This window comes from Mobula hypostoma, chromosome 28 (assembly GCF_963921235.1).
Source record: "Mobula hypostoma chromosome 28, sMobHyp1.1, whole genome shotgun sequence".
NCBI classification, from domain to species: domain Eukaryota; kingdom Metazoa; phylum Chordata; class Chondrichthyes; order Myliobatiformes; family Myliobatidae; genus Mobula; species Mobula hypostoma.
The window spans coordinates 6,400,660-6,423,411 of record NC_086124.1 but is presented as its reverse complement, the minus strand read 5'-3'; the positions used below and the strand labels follow the sequence as shown (position 1 = coordinate 6,423,411).

The following is a 22,752-nucleotide window of genomic DNA, read 5'->3' as shown; positions in this document are numbered from 1 at the left end:
CTCACCCTTCCTGAAGTTCACAAACAGTTCTTTGGTCTTACTGACGTGCCCCTCTCCCTTCCCTTTCTCCCATGGTCCACCCTCCTCTCCTATCAGAAGCCTTCTTCTTCAGCCCTTTACCTCTTCCACCTATCACCTCCCAGCTTCTTACTTCATCGCCCCTCACTCTCTCAACGTTCAAAGCACATTCATTATCAAAGTATGTATACATTATGCAACCACTTCTGTATGCAATGCTCCAGATGAATTGAGAAGAGAGGGGAGGAGAGGTGAGAGAAGATGAGGGAAGGGAGGAAAAGATATTTGGTGAAGAGGCTCGCAAAGTGAAACAGAGCTCCCCTTGTTCTACCTGACGAGTAGCAGCAGAATAACTTGACAGAAAAGACTATTCAACCTGAAGGCCATTTGTGGCAGCACTTTGATCTTCCTGTAACTGCTGGTCACACTAACCGCAACCTCAAATAACATAAAAGACACCTCGATTGTGACCTTTAACTCATCTGAAAAATGGCGTGTTGTTTCAGGCCCTTGATGTGCATTACAATAGCATTATGATTGACGCTGCTTTGAACTCAGTTCAATAAAATGTCTATTTTAATATTGCAAAATACCCAGTGGATTTAAGTGGTGGTTTGCACTGAAGCTGCTCAAGTGGAGAGGAGCTGCGAGAAATGAGCTGTTCTAACAGGAACATAGTTTAAAAGACTCAGAACCAGAATTAGGTTTAACATCACGGGCGCATGGGGTGAAATGTGTTAACTTTACAGCAGCAGTACAATGCAATACATGATAATATATAAAAAAACATGAATTACTGGAAGTATTTACAGTGCCTACACAAAGTATTCACCCCCCCCCACCCCCGCCGGAAGTTTACATGTTTTATTGTTTCACAACATCGAATCACAGTGGATTTGATTTGGCTGTTTTTGACTCTGCTCAACAGAGAAGGGGTCTTTTTCTCTTGATCAGCATCAGAGGAAGCCAGATTAAACCCACTGTGATTAAATTTCGTAAAACAATAAAATGTGAAAACTTCCAAGGGGGTGAGTACTTTTTTATAGGCACTGTATATTAAGTAGTTAAATTCAATAAGTAATGAGGTAGTGTTCATGGGCTCAATGTCCGTTCAGAAATCCGATGGCAGAGGGGAAGAAGTTGTTCCTGAATCATTGAGTGTGTGCCTTCAGGCTCCTGTACCTCCTCCCTGATGGTAGCAACGAGAAAAGGGCATGTCCTGGGTGGCAGGGGCCCTTAATGATGGACATCACCTCTCTTAGGCATTTCTTCTTGAAGATATCTTGGATACTACATAAACTAGTGCTCATGATGGTGCTGACTAAGTTTACAATTCTCTGCTGCTTACTTCGATCCTGTGCAATACCTCCCCCCAACCCCCCCCATACCAGATGGTGATGCAGCCAGTCAGAATGCTCAGTAAGGTACATCTGCAGAAAGTTCCTGGTGAAAAATTTGAAGAAACGAAGAGCAACATTAAACAGGAATGGTCAAGAATGCTGATAGATAATTGACTAAGTAGCTCAGAGAATTGTCAGGGGAGAGCAAGGCGCCAGTTTCAAAGCATTTGCTTCAAATTCCTCTCCGTCTCGCCATCTTTCTCCTGTCATTTGAAATCAGTGGGTTAACACCTTCAGCAGAACACCAGAGGGGATGGGAATGTTGATTGGGATTTTATAGCTTGTAAGTGAAGGAATCTCACGGAACAGCGATTCACACACAGATGGAGTTTCTGACCAACCCATCCCTCTCGGCGTGAGATTCCAGTCTTGGTGTTAAACATTGCAGGTGAAGATTTGCAGAAGCAAATGGTTCAGCTGAGGTGTTAGAGGTAGACTGAACTGCAAACGCGTCAGAAACGGCAGGCATCTGGTGATCAGTTGAGTCCGAAGGGAGAAGGTTCGATACGGAACTCAGAATAAGGTTTAATATCACTGGCATATGTTGTGAAATTTGTTGACTTTGCAACAGCAGTACAATGCAATACATAATAATAGAGGAAAAACTGTGCATTACACTAAGTATATAGACATATTTTCGTTAAATGAGTCGTGCAAAAACAGAAATGAAAATGTGGTGTTCATGGGTTCAATGTCCATTCAGAAATCAGATGGCAGGAAGGAAGAAGCTGTTCCTGAATCGTTGAGTGTGTGCCTTCAAGCTACTCTACCTCCTCCCTGATGTTAGCAGAGAGAACCTGGGTGATGGGGGTCCTTAATGATGGGCACCACTTTTTTGAGTCATCAATCCTTGAAGATGCTGGAGCGGCTGGTGCCCATGATGGAGCTGACTAAGTTTACAACTCTCTGCAGCTTCTTTTGATCTTGTGCAGTAGCCGCTCCGTGCCCCCCCCACCGCCGCCCGTACCAGATGGTGATGCAGCCAGTTAGAATCCTTGCCACAGTACATCTGTAGAAATCTCGACTGTCTTTGTTGACGTACCAGATCTCCTCAAACTCCTAATGAAGTATAACTTCTGTCGTGCCTTCTTCGTAGCTACATCAATATGTTTGGTCCAGGTTAGATACAGAGATAATGACACTGAAGAACTTGAAAGTGCTCACTCCTTCTCTTCTGATCCCTCTATTTTTTTTAGATTATGAGGACACGCAGTCCTCTTTTATTGTCATTTAGTAATGCATGCATTAAGAAATGATACAATATTCCTCCGGTGTGATATCACAAAAACACAGGACAGACCAAGACTGAAAAACTACCAAAAACCACATAATTATAACATATAGTTACAACAGTGCAACAATACCATAACTTGATGAAGAACAGTCCATGGCACAGTAAAAAAGTTCAAAGTCTCTCGAAAGTCTCACATCTCACGCAGACAGGAGAAGGAAGAAAATTCTCCCTGCCATGCCCGACCACAGTCCGACTCTGAGTCATCCGAAAACTTCGAGCTCTGATCAGCCTTCCAACACCGAGTACCGAGCACCATCTCTGCCGAACGATTCGACCTCAGCCTCGGTCGCCAGCAGCAGGCAAAGCCGGGGATTTTGGGGCCTTCCCTCCGGAGATTCTCGATCGCACAGTAGCAGTGGCAGTGAACCGGGCATTTCAGAAATTTCTCCAGATGTTCCTCTGCTTCTCACGTCTGTCTCCATCAAATCAGAATTGTGCACAGCGTCCTACTTACAAATATGATATCATTTCACCGGAGAGCTGCCCGCACTGCGTCGCGCCACCATCTTCTCCTCCCGCCCAATAATTTGGATCTGTATTCTCATGATGAGGTTCAGCATTCCCATCTCTGAGTTGGAATGGCCTGGATCTGAGTTGTTTTTATATATTTGTTCATGGTACATGGATGTCACTGACTTTTAATACCCATCCTTAATTGTATCTGAACAGGGGAAGCAGTCACAATTCATCAGGAACCATCTCATTTCAAAGTTCAAAGTACGTGTCACCATATACAACCCTGGGATTCATTTTCTTGCAGGCATTCACAGAATATACAAGAAACACAGCAGAATCAATGAAAGACTGCTTCTAATAGGATGGACAATATCAATGTGCAAAAAAAAACAACAGACTGTGCAGATACGAAAGGAAAGGAAAACGTATAATGAATTCACAATAATTTTCGAGAATGTGAGATGAAGAGTCCTTGAAAGTGAGTCCATAGGTTGTGGGAACAGTTCTGAGATGGGGCAGGTGAAGATGAGTGAAGTTGTCCCCTCTGGTTCAAGAGCCTGATGGTTGAGAGGTAATAACTGTTCCCGAACCTGGCGGTGTGAATCCTGAGGCTCCTGTGCCTTCTTCCTGATGGCAGCAGTGAGAAGACAGCAGGGCCAGGATGGCGGGGGTCCTTGATGATGGATGCTGCTTTCCTACAACAGCACCATGTAGACGTGCTCAGTGGTGGGGAGCATTTTAAGTATAAGGCAAGTAGAGCAGGGGACTAAGCACACAGCCTTGTGGAGCACCTTTGCTGAGGGAGATTACAGTGGAGATGTTGTTGCCCATCTAAACTGACTCGGGGTTTGCAAGTGATGAGATCGAGGATCCAGTTGCACAAGGAAGCCTAGGAGTTGAAGCTTATTGATTAGTTTTGATGGGATGATGGTATTGAATGCCAAGCTGTAGTCAATGAAGAGCCTCCTGATGTAATCATCTTTGCTTCATTTGTCCGCAACAGGGATCAAAGTTCAAAGTTCAAAGTTATCAATGTCCACATATGTCACCATATACTGCCCTGAGATTCATTTTATGGGGACATTCACAGTAGAACAAAGAAATACAATAGAATCAATGAAAAACTAAACACAAAGACTGACAACCAACGGGCAAAAGAAGACAAACCGAGCAAACACAAAAAAGAACAAATAATAATAAGAAGAAGATATGCTAAAAGCTGTTATAAAAATACCCACAATTGGAAAGGTACTGGCAGTGATAATATTCATAATGATTGTTATAAAAAATTTACTTGCCTTCATCTGTACCTATTAATACATATCAAAAATTTTCTTAGAAATATAGAAAAAGAGCCTGAATTTTTGACAGAAGGTAAAACATATATTTTTCCCTAATTGAGAAATCACAAATGAACCATCAAAATATCACCCTATTACTCATTTACAAACTATACATAAAATTGTAACATCATGCATCTCGCAACTAATCACCACTCACTTAGATAACCACAATATACTTACAGAGGAGCAGAGAGGATGCCGTAAGGGTATGAAAGGATGTAAAGAACAACTGATAATAGATTCTGTAATTCTAAATTAAGCTCAGCAGAAAAGCAGAAATCTTTCATTGTTGTTATATTGACTACCAAAAGCATTTGATTCTGTCCCACACTCATGATTAATAGAAGTTTTTCATATAAACTACATCCAATACTTGTGAAATTCTTTCAACATCTGAAGAAGCATTGTCGTACTGTAACCACCTTATCTATTAACTACCAGAAAAGAACAACTACCATTATCAAAATTAACCGTGGCGTTTCTCAGGGTGACTCTCTACAGTTCTGTCTCACATTAAACCCGTCTCTAATTTACTGAATTGGATGAAAGTAGAGTATCAAATCAGAAACTACCAAGCAAATTACACATTGACACACCTTCTATACATGGACAATTTGAAATTATACACTCCTTCATCAGTAAAGCTAAAGCAATTTATTCAAATAGGAGAACTACTTTCAAAAGATATAAAGATGAACTTTGTACTGGATAAGTGCAGAACATTAAACATAAAGAAAGGTGCAATGGAGCTAGTAGAATACAAAACAGAGCAGAGGGATACAATACAACCGATGGGTGAATATGAAACAGATAAGTATCTGAGATATCAACAAGCAAAGAAAATAGATCACAGTGCGATAAAGGGAACCTTCCTACAGAATTTATTTCAAGGCTTAAGAAAATCTGTCAAACAGAACTCAATAGTAAAAATATAACAAAGGCAATAAACAATTCTGCTATACCGATATTAATATATTCTTTTGGCATAATATCTTGGTCTGAAACTGATTTGGAAAACTTAGAAAGAAAAATAAGAACTGAAATGACAAATTTTAGAAAGGATTATGTACACTCATACACACTTAGATTAACACTACCGAGGACAGAATAAGGAAGAGGAATAACAGACATAAAAAGTTTACACAACAGTCAGATAAAACTTCTAAGGATGTATTTTCATCAATGAAAACAGGATTCAGCACTCCACGCGAGCATATGCAATTCTCATAAGAAGTATACACCACTAAACTTAAATGAGAGCACAACCCAGAAAAATGAAGAAATTATCACTATAGAAGTAAAAGTTAACCAATGGAAGGGCTTAACCCTCTATGGAAGATATCCCCACGATCTGAGCAGACTGGAGAAAACCTACAGATGCTGGAAATCTGAGCAACACACGCAAAGTGCTGGAGAAACCCAGCAGGCCAGGCAGCATCTAGGAAAAGAGTACAGTCGACGTTTCATCTCTTCCTAGATGCTGCCTGGCCTGCTGAGTTCCTCCAGCATTTTATCTGAGCAGACTAGATATTGACAAGGAAGTGTCAAGCGCCTGGATCAGAGTTGGAGACCTCTTCGCAGCAACAGAGGGGTTCCTTGCGGCAATTCAAGACCAGGTAGCAAAAATACATAATAAAAAACTGACAAAGTCGAGACAATTATTGCAGGAAATGGCAAGGGAAACCTAAGGCTCTTGTGTCGTCTACCTGATGGCAACAGCAAGACGAGAGCATGACCAGGGTGGTGGGGATCTCTGAGGATGGATGCTGCTTTCTTACCACAGGGTCATCTAGTTCACTAACTCATGCTTTATTGAGTCTATTGTATTCCTCTATTACTCTGTGAATGTCTCTAAGAAAATGAATCTCAGGGTGGTATTTGGTGACATATATGTGTTTGGACAATAAATCTACTTTGAACTTGAACTTTAAGTTTCTGAACTTAACTCACATTGAATCCTGAGATTCCATCGCTCCATGTCAAACTCGATCTTAAAGTTATAATTTTATCCCCTAATCCCTCCAGTGCTTCAGACTCTCCTTTGCTACAATATCTTTCTTCACTATTACCACCCCACCTCAGTCTACACTTTGCTCTTCTGTGCACAGTCCTGCATTTTTTATTTATTTTAAATTTAGGGAGACAGCACGGTAACAAGCCCACAACCACCCAATTACACCCATGTAACCAATTAACCTGCTAACCCGTGCATCTTTGGACATTGGTAGGAAACCGAATGGCCACGGAGAGAACGTACAAGCGTTTAGGGACTGAACCTGGGTAGCTGGTGTTGTAATGGCGTTACGCCAACGGCAATGCCACCTTACCGCCCCAGTGGTATTACCATTGGCTGCCAAGACTCTATGCTCTGGAATTTGATTCTCCAGTTTGTTATCCCTCTTCAGTTGAAACACTTCCTTACTCTAATCTCTTTGAGTGTTCATTTGGTCTTTTGGTTCAAAAGTTCAAACAGGACCTGCTGTCAGAGTTTGTCTGGTAATGCTTCAATTATTCAATTGATCAATGGTTTCATTTAATATCAGAGAATGTGTACAACCTGAAATTCTTGCTCTTCTACAAAACAGAAGATAACCCCAAAGAATGAATGACCGAAAAATGTTAGAACTTCAAAGCCCCCCTCCCCCTTCCCATGCACAAACTTCAGCAAAGCATCAACGCTCGCCCTCTTATTCCAGCACTCACCACCCTCCCAGTTCGCAATAGCACAACTCCCGAAGCGAGACCTTAATAAGCAGTTCAACAATAACTAATTGTTCATCTGACAATTTGGCATGCCACAGGCTCTCTCCCTCACTAACGTGGGACAAGGAGGGGAGACCAACAAACCGCTCGCTGGTTACCATGTTCCAGTCTGCCGCTTCTCTGGTCGAGAATCAGCGCCAAAGTCTCCCCCACCATCAACAGAAAGACAGCCATCGTCTGGGTAAAGAGGTCTCCGATAGCTGCCTCCGCTGTAGAGATGTTCCGTTCTCCCGTAAGGCCTCAGTCTGCGACACCGACATGGAATCAGTCCGTCCACAGGGTGGCAGAGCCACACCCCGAAGGGTCACATCCTACAGGCCGCTTCCGGTGCTATTGGAAACAGCCCGTCGGTGAGCTCTGGGAGTGGGAACTTGTCCGCCCTGAAGAAGCACAGTTTGAGTTCAGCCGTAGATCACGGACTCTGACAGAACCCCAGCCACCTTAAAAGGGAAAAAAAAGAGAGGTTAAAGAGAAGAAATTAAGCTGTTTCACAGATGAGCTCGAAGAAGCCACCCTCTAGAGACATCTCAGCTCCACCGGAGAAGTTAAAAGAAAAAAGGATCGGCCACGATGGAACGATGGAGCAGACTCGATGGGCCAGATGGCCTAATTCTGATCCTATGTCTTATGGTCTTATGGTTGTCTTGAACTTGCATAAGATCATTGTTGAGGCCTGATTTGGAGCAGGAAAGATAAGGTTGAAAGAGTACAGAGAAAGTTTACAAGGATGTTGCTGGGTCTGAAGGACCTGAGTTACAAGGAGAGATTGAATAGGTTAGGACTTTATTCCTTGAAACAGAAGATTGAGGGGAGATTTAATAGAGTTATACAAAGTTACGAGGGGTAAAGATAGGGTAAATTCAAACAGGCTTTTCCGACTAGAACTAGAGGTTATGGGTTAAGGGTGACAGGAGAGAAGTTCAAAGGGAACATGAGGGGAAACTTCATCAGGGGGTGGTGAGAGTGTGGAACAAGCTGCCAGCAGAAGTGGTGTATGTGATTTTGATTGCAACATGTAGGAGGAGTTTGGATAGGTATATGGATGGTAGGGGTATGGAGGACTATTTTCCAGGTGCAGATCGATGGGAGTAGGCATTTTAAATGGTTCAGTACAGATTAGATGGGCTGAAGGGCCTTTTCCTGTGCTGTATTTTTGTATGACTCCCTGACCTCTCTATAATTACATACAAAGAAACTGGTCCAAGCAAGAAGGATCAACAAATATTGCTTATGATCTGCACACTTCAATTATTGACAATAATTTCATATGCTGTAATTGCAGAATAATAGCGGTACGTTGATAGCTACAAGGCTTCCCTTCACCTGAGGGTATTTTTGATATTCTTAAAGTGATTTTGGTTTCTAAAATTAGAAAGAGGCTCTAGTTTCTGTTGGAAATCTGTGCTCACGTGTACAGTATGCAGCCTGATTCTTCATCAGTAGAACATTACACACCTCGCCGCTGGATAAGATGTTCAGAAGAGGGGATTAACCTCTTTTGTAATGTTATTACTGTAGTACTTCAGAAGGGTCAATCAGAACAAGCTGCAGGAAATTTCTGTGTCTAACAGTGCAGAGATGTGTCCTCTGAACGCCAGTAACATCAGCAAATTTAAAGGAACATCTTGACGAGCTCCAAACGCTGTTGACCGATAGTTAACCAAAGGCAAAATTCTCCAGATGCTGGAAGTCTAGGTAGATCAAAAAAAAATCAAAGTGAGGTTGAAAATTGTTGGACGTACTCAGCAGTTACTTCGAGTAGCATAAGCAGAGAGAGAAATTGAGTTAACGATTAAGATAACCTGAGGAGATGGAAGAAAGTAAGGCTTCCACCCCCAGCCCCCTGCCCGCCACCTTAATTGTGTTTTGCAGGAGCACCATTGAGAACGTCCCACTGACTACAGGGCCAGAGGTATTGATTGCTTTCAGAGATTAAATCTTCTCCAGGACCAGCATATCCTTCCTTAGACATGGGGCCCAAAATTGCTCGCAGTTTTCCAAATCCAATCTGACTAATGCCTTATAAATTTTCGGCAGTGCCTCTTTGGTTATATATTTCAGTTCTCTCAAAATGAGTGTTAATATTGCATTTGCCTTCCATACAACTGACTCCACCTGCAAATTAACCTGAGGGAATTCATAAGTGGGCTTGGATGACCTGAATGCCACCAAGGAATGCTCTTATTTTTAAAACTCTGCCTTTGGTGAAGCCTAATAGGCAGAGATTTTAAATAGGTCCTCGCGGTCAAGCACCTTTGCTCCATCCGCAACGAGCAGGATTTCCCAGTGGCCAACCATTTTAATTCCAGTTCCCATTCCTGTTCCAATATCTCGGTCCGTGGCCTCCTCTACTGCCATGAAGAGGCCACTCTCAGGTTGGCGGAGGAACTTTTCATCTTTTGTCTGGTCAGACTCCAACCTGACAGCATGACCATCGATTTCTCTAACTTCTGATAAGTTCTCCCCCTCCTTCTCCTCTCTGCTTCCATTCCCCATTCTGGTTCCCCTCATACCCCTTCTTTTCTCTTCACCTGCCCACCACTTCCCTCTGGTGTCCCTCCTCCTCTCCTTCCTCCCATGGTCCACTCTCTCCTCTGATCAGATTCCTTCTTCTTCAGCCCGTTACTTTTACCACCTATCACTTCCCAGCTTCCCACTTCAGCTCTCCCCCAATCACACACCTTCTCTCCAATGCACCCACTTTCCCCATAATCATAGAAACATAGAAAATAGGTGCAGGAGTAGGCTATTCGGCCCTTCGAGCCTGCACCGCCATTCAGTATGATCATGGCTGATCATCCAACTCAGAACCCTGTACCAGCCTTCCCTCCATACCCCCTGATCCCTTTAGCCACAAGGGCCATATCTAACTCTCTCTTAAATATAGCCAATTAACTATATTCACCACTCTCTGTGTGAAGAATTTTTTCCTAATCTCAGTCCTAAAAGGCTTCCCCTTTATCCTCAAACTGTGACCCCTCGTTCTGGACTTCCCCAACATCGGGAACAATCTTCCTGCATCTAGCCTGTCCAATCCCTTTAGGATTTTATACGTTTCAATATTCTCAATCTTCTAAATTCCAACTAATATAAGCCTAGTCGATTCAGTCTTTCATCATATGGAAGTCCTGCCATCCCAGGAATCAACCTGGTGAACCTTCTTTGTACTCCCTCTATGGCAAAGATGTCTTTCCTCAGATTAGGGGACCAAAACTGCACACAATACTCCAAGTGTGGTCTCACCAAGGCCTTGTACAACTGCAGTAGTACATCCCTGCTCCTGTACTCAAATCCTCTTGCTATGAATGCCAGCATACCATTCGCCTTTTTCACCGCCTGTTGTACCTGCATGCCTACTTTCAATGACTGGTGTATAATGACAATCAGGTCTCGTTGCACCTCCCCTTTTCCTAATCGGCCACCATTCAAATAATCCACCTACTTTCCCCCGCACCTGGTCTCACCTATCACCTGAGCGCTTGTACTCCTTCCTTTCTCCCCACCTTCTCATTCTGGCTTCTTCCCCTTTCCCTTCCATTCCTGACGAAGAGGCTCGGCTAAAAACATTGACTCTTTAGTCCTCTCTAAGGATGTTGCCGGACCTGTTGAGCTCCTCCAGCAATTTTTGTGTGTTAGCAGGCAGAGTTGTATGTGGGAAAACTTGGACTTCATTGTAACTGTCCCAAATTTCCATGGCATTTTTAAGGAGAACTTTATTGTGTAAAACTGACACAACCTGTTCTATTGAAAGCTCATCAGCTGGCTTCTCTCCCCACGGACGCTGCCTGACCTCCTGAGAAGAATTTTCCCTTTTTATTTCTTACATGCGGGAGAGTTTTTAAAGTGGGAAAGCTGTAGCACTCGGGCAGTTTCACTCTCTCGACCTTGGAAGAATGAAAGGAAAATAGACCCCTACGTAAGAGGGAAGGATTAGGTTGATCTTGGATTAGGTTAAAGGGTCAGCACAGCATCATGGGCCGAAGGGTCTGCGCACACTGGGCACATTTACAAGGAGAGCTTCCATAAGGAAGCAGTATCCACCATCGAGGCCATTCCCTCTTCTCGCCGCTACCATCGGGCAGCAGGAACGGGAGCCTTAGGTCCCACAACACCACTTCAGGGACAGTTATTACCATGCAACCTTGGGCTCCTGAACCAGCAAGGATAACTTTAAACTCTGAACTGATTCTACAAGCTATATATATAGGCATCTGTTAGTCTCATGAGACCATGGATTTGCGCCTTGGAAGGTTTCCAGGACACAGGCCTGGGCAAGGTTGTATGGAAGACTGGCAGTTGCCCATCTACAAGTCTCCCCTCTCCACGCCACTGATGTTGCCCAAGGGAAGGGCACTAGGGCCGATACAGCTTGGCACCAGTGACGTCGCAGAGCAATGTGTGGTTAAGTACCTTGCTCAAGGACACAACATGTTGTCTCAATCAAGGCTCGAACTAGCGACCTTCAGATCACTAGACGAACGCCTTAACCACTTGGCCACACGCCAACGCTTCTACAAGCTACAGGTTCACTTTCAAAGACTCAACAACTTATGTTCTCAGTATTTCTTTAATTTTAAAATTCGATTTGTCTTCTTTTTGTGTATCAGTCTTTATTTATGTATGGTTTTTCATAAATTCTATTGTATTGTAAGTGTCAGGAAGAAAATAACTACTGAACTGAGGCGGTGATGTCTGCAGTGATGTCTGGCTTTGTGTCTATAGTTCCATGACACTTTCTTGGCTCTGCACTGAACTGGGGCTGTGGCCTGCCCCAGCTGCAGTGATGCCTGGCTTTGTGTCTTTCATACAACTTCAGCTCTGAAGCTAGTTGCTTACATATACTGTTTGCACGATTTGTTTTTCTCTCTCTCTACACGTTGGGTATTTGACAGTCTTTTTATTAATGGTTCTTTTGAGGTTTCTTTGTTTTGTGGCTGCCTGTAAGGAGACAAAATCTCAAAATTGTATAATGTATACATATCCTGATAATAAATGCACTTTGAACTTTGAACCTCAAGATAGCATATGGTGTCAAATCAAAGTCAAAGTCTGTCCCGAGCCTTTGTGGCCCATCGGGCTGGTGCTTATGTCGGTTTCTGTGGCGTGAAGCCACTGGGAGTACGAGACTCCCCCCTCCAACTCCAGATAGGATGCCAGTCTATCGTGAGGTTAACCCCCAGCATTTGCCGGTACCCATTTTCAGCTGGGTGGACTGGAGCAGTGTGTGGTTAAGTGCCTTGCTCAAGGACACAACACGTTGCCTTGGCCGAGACTCGAACCCATGACCTTCAGATCGTGAGCCCAACGCCCTAACCACTTGGCTACGCGCCACACATATGTTGTCAGATACTGTACTTTAATAATAAATTTTACTTGGAATTTGACTGAGCTGTACTGTTCTAGATAGTGTCATTGAAGAAGGTGCAAAGAGAGAATTGCAAGAAAACAAGAAAACCGAGTGAATGGTCGTCACAAAGAAGAAAGATCTGCAGAAATGCGAACTGAAAGTGGGCAACAAAACATTTAAACAAACATGGAAGTTCAATTACTTAGAGAGCACAATGACATCTGACGGTAGGGCTAGTGTTGAAATTGGAAAAAGGATTTGGATTGCTAAATGCGTGTTTGAGCGTTTGAGCTACATACTAAAGAATAACATAATTTCTATAGGTATGGAACTCAGTGTGTTTCTATAGGTACGAAACCCTAATAGAAGGACTCAGACAGATTAGGAGAATGGGCAAAGAAGTGGCAGAGGGAATATAGTGTTTGGAAGTGTATGGTCATGCACTTTGGCAGAAGAAATAAAAAATGTCGACTATTTCCTCAGATTCAAAAATCTGAGGTGCAAAGGGACTTGGGAGTCCTTGTGCGGGATTCCCTAAAGGTTAATTTGCAGGTTGAGTCAGTGGTGAGGAAGGTAAATGTGATGTTAGTATTAATTTCGAGAGGACTAGAATATAAACCCAAGGATGTAATGTTGAGGCTTTAAAAGACACCGTTGAGGCTTTAAAAGACACCTGTGAGGCCTTGCTTGGAGTATTGTGAGCAGTTTTGTGCCTCTTATCTAAGAAAGGATGTGGTGATGTTGGAGAGGGTTCAAAGGAAGTTCACGAAAATGATTCTGGGATTGAAAGGTTTGTCCTACGAGGAGTGTTTGTTGGCTCTGGGTCTCTACTCACTGGAATTCAGAAGAATGAGGGGTGACCTCATTGAAACGTATCAAATGTTGAAAAGCCTCAATAAAGTGGATGTGGAGAGGCTGTTTCCTATGATGGTGGAGTCTAGGACCAAAGGGCACAACCTCAGAGTAGAGAGGTGTCCATTTAGAACAGAGATGAGGATGTTTTTCTTTAACCAGAGAGTGGCGAATCTGTGGAATTTGTTGGCGCAAGTGCCTGTGTAGGCCAAGTCATTGGGTATACTTAAGACAGAGTTTGATAGTTCTTGGTTAGTCAGGGCATGAAGGGATTTGGGGAGCAGGTAGGAGACAGGGCCTGAAAGGGAAAAATGAAACGGTAAACAAGACTCGCTAGGCAAAATAGCTTATTTACGCTCCTATGGTCTTATGGTCTAACAAGTGATTGTTGGACAATATCAAAGCAAAATAAGGGATGACTTAAAACTGCAGATATATGGTTTTGGAGAAGATTGATAAAAATATTGGGGAAGGACAGAGTGACAAATGGGGAAATATTGTGAAAAGCCGGAATAAGAAGACAGCTGATATCATCAATCAGGAAACGGCAGCTGGAATTACTGGGAAGTGTACTGAGGAAAGAGAAGCTCGAACATCTTGCAGTGACGGGAAAAACTGATGGAAGGAAAAGTTGTGCTTGACAGCACATGACTTTCACGAGTTACATCGGGGGATAGACAGGCAAAAGTTCTGAAGAGTTTATTAGAACTTCTGAAATTAAAGACAAATGGAAGATCATGATCTCCCATGTCATACAACACAACACAAAATGATGAAAATGATGATGGCACACTGTTCTATATTTTATGTTCCATAAATAAGGCATTGGTCAGACCACATTTGGAATAATTTGAGGAAATTTTGTGCTCTGTATCCAAGGAAAGATAGATAGCTAGATAGATACTTTATTGATCCCAAATGAAATTACAGTGTCACAGTAGCATTACAAGTGCACAGATATACAAATATACAATTATTAGAAGACACGTAAGGAAGAATAAAAAAAGGAAAGAAAGATATGCTGGCCTTTGAGTGTCCAAATGAGTTCACAGGGAAGATCGTTGGGATGAAAGGCTTAATGTATGAGGAGGGTTTGATGATTCTGGGCCTGTAGTTGATGGAGCTCAGAAGGATGAAAGGGGATCTCGCTGAAACCAACTAACCACTGGGAGGCCTGGATGGGTGTAGAGACGACATTTCCATTAGCAGGAGTGTTTAAGATCTGAGTGTACAGCCTTAGAATAAAGGGACCTCCCTTCAAAACCAAGATGACGAGGAATTTCTTCAGCCAGAGTGGGGTAAATCTTTAGAGTTCATTGCCAGGCATGGTTGTGGAGGCAAGTCACTGGGTGCTCTCCAGGGAGAGATTGATAGATAGGAGGTTAAAGGTCACAGAGCAAAGGGGGAAGAATGGGGTTGAGAAAAAAAACAGCCTTGATTGAATATTGGGGCAGACTGGATGGCTAAATAGCCTAATTCTGCTCTTATATCTCCCAGTCTTATGATTTATTCTAATAAAGTATACTATAATAGAATCAAGTTTAACATTATAGACATATGTCAAGAAATTACATGTTGTGGACTAAACGTGAATCAATGAAGGATGCTCGACCGCTGTGGCAGGGCTTGAATGCTGTCACCTTTGATAAAATATAATCAAGCAACATGGGCAACAGAGCTTCGCTTCCAAATGAGCTCAATGCCTTTTATTCTTGCTTTGACCATCAAGATGTGGAGGAACCACCACAAACTCACACAGCCCCCAATGATCCGGTGATTTCAGTCCCTGAGGCCGAAGTGCGAGGGGTGAACTCACGGAGAGCGTCCAGACCAGGCGGGGGTACCTGGCCAAGTACTGAAGTCTTGCGCTGATCAACTGGCTGGAGTGTTGGATGAGATCTTTAACCTGTCACTCCAGCCATCTGAGGTACCCACCTGCTTCAGTAGGCCTCAATCTTGTCGGTGCCTAAGAAGGACGTAGTAACCTGTCTCGATAAATATCATTCAGCAGTACTTACATCCACAGTGATGATTTGAGAGGTTGGTGATGAAATATATCAACTCCTGCCTGATCCACTTCAGTTTGCCTACTGGCTCAACATTTCCACAGTAGACGCCATCTCATCAGCTCTTCACTCAACCCTGGTTCACCTGGGCGCAAAGATGCATATATTAGGATGCAGACTACAGCTCAGTATTCAAAACTATCAGCCCCACAAACCTAATCAATAAGCTTTAAGACCTTGGTCTCAATACCTCCTTGTGCAATTAGATCTTCGATTTCCGCATGTGCAGACCCCAGTTTCTACCAAAGGAGGTGTAAGGTGCTCCTTCCCTCCGCTAGCCTGCAGGTCACCCTTGGGCAAGGTGTAGCACCTGCTTAGCCCCCACCCCCCACCAGGGTCACGTGACGGTCCTATGAGTAGCTGGTGCATATCACATGGCCTTTGGCAAATTTTTCTACGGAACTGGTTTGCCATTTCCTTCTTCTGGGCAGTGTCTTTACAAGACGGGTGACCCCAGCCATTATCAATACTCTTCAGAGATTGTCTGCTGGTGTCAGTGGTCGCATAACCAGGACTTGTGATGTGCACCGGCTGCTCGTACGACCATCCACCACCTGTTCCCATGGCTTCACCTGACCCTGATCAGAGAGTGGGGTGGGTGAGGTGCTAAGCAGGTGCTACACCTTGCCCAAGGGTGACCTGCAGGCTAGCGGAGGGAAGAAGCACCATATAGCCCCTTTGGAAGCAATGTATTTCCATTGTGCCTCCCATTCAAATTATACCCTCTCATATTAGCCGTTTTTACCCTGGGAGAAACTCTCCATCTCTCCACTCCATCTCGGCCTCTTACCAACTTGTACAACTCTATCAAGCTACCATGTTGTTGCCTCCTTGCTTTCTGTGGGATCTTGCCATACACAAAGTGGTCAGCACAACGCTTTATGGTACAGGCGATCTGGGTTCAATTCTCACCGCTGCCTTTAGATTAGATTATTGTCATTTCGTAATGTATGCATTAAGAAATGATACAATGTTTCTCCAGAAGGATATCACAGAAACACAAGACAAATCAAGACTGAAAAACTGACAAAAACCACATAATTATAACATATAGTTACAACAGTGCAAAGCAATACTGTAATTTGATGAAGAACAGACCATGAGCACGGTAAAAAAAAGTCTCAAAGTCTCTCGAAAGTCCCATCATCTCACGCAGACGGTAGAAGGAAGAAAAAAAAACTCTCTTCGTGCCATGAACCTCCAGCACCGCAAACTTGCCGATGCATCACCCTGGAAGCACCCGACCACAGCCGACTCTTGAGTCTGTCCGAAAAGTTCGAGCCTCCGACCAGCCCTCCGACACCGATCACCGAGCACCATCCCTGCCAAGCGCTTCGACCCCGGCCCCGGCAACAGGCGATAGGCAAAGCCGAAGATTCAGGGTCTTCCGCTCCGGAGATTCTCAATCGCACAGTGGCAGCAGCAGCGAAGCGGGCATTTCAGAAGTTTCTCCAGGTGTTCCTCTGTGCTTCTCACGTCTGTCTCCATCAAATCAGGATTGCGCACGGCCCCTACTTAACAAATACCGATATCATTTCGGAGCGGCCGCGCGCGCTGCGTTGCGGCGCCATCTTCTCCTCCTCCTTTAAGGAGTTTGTAACCGTGTGGGTTTCCTCCGGCTGCTCTGGTTTCCTCCCACAGTCCAAAAACTCACTGGTTGGTAGGTTAACTGGTCATTGTAAATTGTCCTGTGATGAGGGTTGGGTTACATCAGCGGATTGCTGGGTGGCGTAGCCTGAAGTGCCAGAAGAGGCTATTCTACATTAATCTCAATAAATACACAAATAAATAACAAACAAACAAATAGATAAACAAACAGGTAGACAGACAGAAACACACACAAAATGCTGGAGGAGCTTGGCAGGCCAGGCAGCATCTATGGAAAAAAAGTACAGTCGATGCTTCAGCCCGAAACGTCGACTGTACTTTTTTCCATGGATGCTGCCTGGCCTTCTGAGTTCCTCCAGCATTCTGTGTGTGTTGTTCCTATTTTCAGCATCTGCAGATTTTCCCTTGTTTGTAGATAGACAGAAAGACAGATAAATAGATAGAAATATAGATGGATCTGTAGGTAGATAGATAGAACTCTTCTGTGTATTCTACAATACAATTGTGATTACATTTCACTAGCTGGAAAGTTCTCTGAGATATAATAATGTCCTAACACCCTTATCAAATTTCAAAGGCTTTTGTTTTCAATTCGAAGTTTGCGATGCCTTTTCAGCCTGCCTCTTGGTTTCTGGGTCTCTTATCCTATGTTTTGAAACACGAGCCCCAGTTCGAGCAATAGAAAGATTCTTAAGGTAAATCTCAAATGTGTCCACTTAATTCTCCGGAGGCTCTCTGCAAATCCTGGCTGCCAGTTTGGGGAAGGGATGTGCGGCATCAGTTACCTTGTCAGCTTCAAGGCTAGCTGTCACAAAAAGCCATTTGGGTGCGCATTGTTTCCGCGCCTCTGGAGCAGACATGCATTTTGCCTAATAACAACAGTGATTGCATTTCAAAAGCAATCCGGCGGCTCAAAGCACTTTGTAGTGTGTGAAGACATGATGGCCCTCTATAAATGTAAATTGTTTCCTTTTTATGCAGGTGAAATCTGCAGGAAAAGGAGTTCGCTGCTAATTTACAACAAATTAATTGCTTTGCTGATGATCGTTTTCTAATTTATGCGGTAATAAAACCACAAACATTGCAATTTCAGCTGAAACTGACAATAACATGAGATATTCTGTCTGCAAATCATCTTCGGCTGCATATTCACACCTGATGGAAACTGGTTTATAAGAGTGATTGGCAGGGTATCACGGCAGATTGCTTCCTATGCTTTCCCCAGTTAAATGACGCAAAGGTGAATTTATTAAAAACGCAGAAGATGAATATTAATTGTGGGGGGTGGGGAGGAGAAGAGAAAGGGATGAGAGGGGTTGGGGGGAAATGTCAGATTCAAAATCAGGTTTCAAATCACCGGCAAATGTGAAATTCGTTAAACTTGCGGCAGTAGTACAATGCAATACATAATGGGGGAGGAAAAAACCGTGAATTGCAATAGGTATATGACAATAGACAATAGACAATAGATGCAGGAGAAGGCCATTCGGCCCTTCGAGCCAGCACCGCCATTCACTGTGATCATGGCTGATCATCCACAATCAGTACCCTGTTCCTGCCTTCTCCCCATATCCCTTCACTCCGCTATCTTTAAGAGCTCTATCTAACTCTTTCTTGAAAGAATCCAGAGAATTGTCCTCCACTGCCTTCTGAGGCAGAGCATTCCACAGATACACAACCCTCTGTGTGAAAAAGTTCTTCCTCAACTCCATTCTAAATGGTCTACCCCTTATTCTTAAACTGTGGCCTCTGGTTCTGGACTCCCTCAACATCGGGAACATGTTTCCTGCTTCTAGTGTGTCCAATCCCTTAATAATCTTATATGTTTCAATCAGATCCCCTCTCATCCTTCTAAATTCCAGTGTATACAAGCCCAGTTGCTCCAATCTTTCAACATATGACAGTCCCGCTATCCCGGGAATTAACCTTGTGAACCTTCACTGCACTCCCTCAATAGCTAGAATGTCCTTCCTCGGATTTGGAGACCAAAACTGTACACAATACTCCAGGTGTGATCACACCAGGGCCCGGTACAGCTGCAGAAGGACCTCTTTGCTCCTATACTCAACTCCCCTTGTTCTGAAGGCCAACATGCCATTAAATAGTTGCATTAAATAAGTAGTGCAAAAATAGAAATAAAAAAGTAGTGAGGCAGTGTTCATGGGTTCAATGTCCATTCAGAAATCAGATGGCAGTGGAGAAGAAGCTGTTCCTGAAGCATCTTCAGGCTCCTGTTCTTCCTCCCTGATGGTACCAATGAGAAGAGGGGAAGTCCTGGGTGGTGGGGGTCCTTTACGATGGACACCACCTTTTTGGGGCATTGCTCCTTGATGAATACGACGGAGGCTGGTCCCCATGATGGAGCTAATTTTACAATTCTCTGCAACTTACTTTGATCCAGTGCAGTAACAACCCCCTCCCCCCATACCAGACGGTGATGCAGCCGGTTAGAATGCTCTCCACTGCACATCTGTAGAAATTTGTCAGTGTCAGGCAGCACTGGTAATTGACTTTTCATTGACACATACCAGAAGTTCAAAGTAAATATATTATTAAAGTCCTTAATCTGAGAAGTTCTAATAAACTCTAGAAAACTTTTGCCTGTCCATCCCTTGATGTAACTCATGACCATATGCGCTGTCAACCGTAACTTTTACTGCCGTTAATTTTTCCCGTCACTGCAAGATGTTCCAGCTTCTCTTTCCCAGGTATACCTCCCAGAAATTCCAGCCGCTGTTTCCTGATTGATTGGATCAGCTCTCTTCTTATTCCGGCTCTTCACAACACTTCCTCATTGTTACCCTGTCCTTTCACGATATTTTCATCATTCTTCTCCAAAACCACACTTCTGCAGCTTCGAGTCTTCCCTCCTTTTGCTTCGATGTCATCCAACATTCGCTTACATGGGCTAGTGTGGAATGAACGTAGCACCGCGACACTCTGAGTTTCGTACCCGTAGAAAATAACTTATTCTTTAGTATCTTGCTCTTTATTTCTTTACTAATCTTTTTATTGATTTAAAAGGAGCATAAATACAGGCAAGAGGAGAATTATCTCAAATATAAATATCAATAACAATACAAGGAGTAAAATAGACATTATCAAAATCATACCTAGTATTAAGCTAGTATGTAGTATATAACAAAAAAGAAGACAGCTAATTCTCCTCTTATCAATCATGGAGAGGAAAAAAAACTTTAAAATTTAAACGAAGAAAGAAAGCTACTATACTATACAAAAAAAGGAAGGAAGAAAAAAGAAAGAAAGGGACTGGGCAGTCCATTCTGAGGATACGACCAAAAAAAAAAGAAAAACTTTCTGATCAAATCTAAAACTTCGAAAAGAAAATTGGAAGGGTAATAAATCAAATCAAATAAAAATATTGAATAAAGGTCGCAGTATCTTGCTCGAATGTACAATTAGTTGATGGTCAATTCTCTCTGCATTAGCAATAAGAGCCTCATTAAAAACGATAGGCTTTGTTGGTCACATTGCATTGAGATATGCGGTAAATGCATTATTTGCATCATTGATCAACACCGTCCGAGGAGTTGCTGGGGTCAGCCCACAAGTGTGGCCATGTCGCTGCCACCAACTTACTGACCCATCACGGCGAGCTCTGGCAATGACTGAACCCAGGCGTGGAGGATGGGCAGATTCTGAACGGTGAGCGCTGGTAACGACTGAACCCAAGTGTGCCCAAGTGTGGCGGAATGGCAGACTCCCCTGTAGAGACGGAAGCAAGAGGTTATACATAGCAATACCAGCAAAGCTTCAGTGACATGACCGAGCAACACCACGAGACAGATTATTCTCCAAACAAGGACTCCGCGATCAGCGCTAATCAAGAGTCTACAAAGTACCCAGGACATCTTCAGGGAGCGGTGTCTCAGAAGGGCAGTGTCCATTATTAAGGACCTCCAGCACCCAGGGCATGCCCTTTTCTCACTGTTACCATCAGGTAGGGGGTAAAGAAGCCTGAAGGTACAAACTCACTTCTTCCCCTCTGCCATCCGATTTCTAATGGACATTGAACCCTTGGACACTACCTCACTTCTTAATATACAGTATTTCTGTTTTTTGCACATCTTAAAAAATCTATTCAATATAAGTATACTGTAATTGATTTACTTATTAATTATTATTATTTTTACTTTATTTATTAATTTTTTTCTCTTCTATATTATGTATTGCATGGAAATGCTGCTGCTAAATTAACAAAATTCACGTCACATGCCAGTGATAATAAACCTGATTCTGACATGAAAAAATTATAGAATGTGGAAAACCCGTGCCAGTCACAATTAACTTGAGCAGATTAATCAGAAAGCACAACGGCTTAATGACTCTCGTTAAGACAACAATTTGTAAATACAGGTGCTGGAGGAACCAAGAAGCTCATGACATTGCCCTAACCCACACGTCTTTGGAATGTGGGAGGAAACCAAAGGAAGCCCATGAGATCATGAGAGTGTGCAAACTGCTTACGGAGAATGGCGAGAATTGAACCCCAATCGCTCGTGGTGTAAAGCGTTACGCTAGTCACTACGCTACTGCCCCACACCCAGTAACGTCCCAGTGAGAGGGAAATTAATGTCAAGGCAGTCTATTGCCATAGAACATTCTTTTAGCTATCTTTTAAGTGATACAATTACCAGGAAAGTTATCAATACGTCACAATGGCCTCTTCTCTTCAGTTAGCTTGTATTTTGATGTGTAGTGGGCTGCATGGTATGTAAAAGAGATCTGCTACGAGCGTGCTCATTCAAAGTTCAAAGTTCAAAGTAAACTTATTGTCGGAGTCCATACAAGTCACCATATATAACCCTGAGATTCATTTTCTTGAGAGCATTCACAGTAAATACAAACACTATACTAGTCCTGACGAAGGGCCTCGGCCTGAAACGTCGACTGTACCTCTTCCTAGAGATGCTGCCTGGCCTGCTGTGTTCACCAGCAACTTTGATGTGTGTTGCACAGTCAATAAAACAGTGGTCCCCAACTTCCAGGCGGCGGCCAATACATTTCCGCGAAGAATGCAGCAGTGCAGCGGTGGCCGGGACGCACCCAGCTCATCTTTAAGAAAAAAGCCGAAATAAACAAGCTAATTAATTAGGTGCCGCATGCTGGTTGCGTTCCAGCCACTAGTGCACCGCTGCATTCTTCGCGGCTCGGTATCGGCCCGTGGCCCAGAGGTTGGGAACCACTGCAATAAAAGACTACTCCTAGCAAAACCACAAACAACCAAAGTGCAAAAGAGAACAAATTGTGCAAATAGAAAAATAATAATAATAATAATAAATAAGCAATAAATATCAAGATATAATAAACAGCCAGATCAGCATTTTTGATCTGGCTATTGTTCACAATTGCACTTAATAAAATTAAAAAAAAAATTAAAATAAGAACATGAGATAACAAGTCCTTGAAAGTGAGTCTATAGGTTGTGTGAACAGGTCAGTGTTGGAGTGAGTGAAGTTATCCCCTCTGGTTCAGGAGCCTGATGGTTGAGGGGTAACAAATGTCCCTGAACCTGGTGTGAACTTCCGAGGCTCCTGTATGTCCTTCCTGATGGTGGCAGCGAGAAGTGAGCTGAAGATGGAGG

General features: G+C 43.3%; 1 long non-coding RNA gene across 3 annotated transcripts in view; it reads right to left on the bottom strand.

Moving 5' to 3' along the window:
* Positions 1-2,608: 2,608 nt before the first annotated feature.
* The window catches only part of LOC134338876 (uncharacterized), a 42,040-nt gene continuing 21,896 nt past the window's right edge, over positions 2,609-22,752 (bottom strand). For 2 of the 3 annotated variants that reach the window (XR_010016299.1, XR_010016300.1), the window contains exons 3-6: positions 20,752-20,873; positions 15,492-15,624; positions 8,730-8,965; positions 2,609-7,714 (exon numbers count right to left, since the gene is read on the bottom strand). This is a non-coding gene — a long non-coding RNA (uncharacterized LOC134338876). The remainder of the gene's footprint in view (positions 7,715-8,729; positions 8,966-15,491; positions 15,625-20,751; positions 20,874-22,752) is intronic. The other variant, XR_010016298.1, reaches the window with a different exon arrangement.